The following is a 311-nucleotide window of genomic DNA, read 5'->3' on the forward strand; positions in this document are numbered from 1 at the left end:
GAGGGGAGGCCCGGGGCGGGGCCCCCCCGCCGCTCTCCCGAGGGCTGAGGGGGGCTCTGCCGCGGGTGTCCGACGATTCAGCCGTCAGTCCTGCGGCTGCGCTCCGGGCTCCGGGCCTCCCCGCCAGCATCCTTCACCTCCGCGCCGCCTCCCCGCTCGCACCTAGCGCCTCCCTCATGGCCGCTCCCCCGCCCTCCTCCTCGCCCCTCCCTACACTCCGTCTCTCCGGCCCCGCGTCACGGGCACAGAAGGGTGGGCCGCAGTAGTCCCGGCTCCCGCGCGGCGGCGCTTGTGGGTGGGTGGGGGGAGGG

General features: G+C 77.5%; 1 protein-coding gene across 1 annotated transcript in view; it reads right to left on the reverse strand.

The window, feature by feature from the left end:
• The window catches only part of CEP126 (centrosomal protein 126), a 68,464-nt gene extending 68,184 nt beyond the window's left edge, over positions 1–280 (reverse strand). Inside the window, exon 1 of the mRNA XM_027772481.1 lies at positions 215–280. The gene's annotated coding sequence lies outside the window, so the exon portion shown is untranslated. The remainder of the gene's footprint in view (positions 1–214) is intronic.
• Between the last annotated feature and the right edge of the window lie 31 nt (positions 281–311).

The sequence above is a fragment of the Tupaia chinensis genome, unplaced genomic scaffold (assembly GCF_000334495.1).
Source record: "Tupaia chinensis unplaced genomic scaffold, TupChi_1.0 Scaffold000276_2, whole genome shotgun sequence".
Taxonomy (NCBI): domain Eukaryota; kingdom Metazoa; phylum Chordata; class Mammalia; order Scandentia; family Tupaiidae; genus Tupaia; species Tupaia belangeri.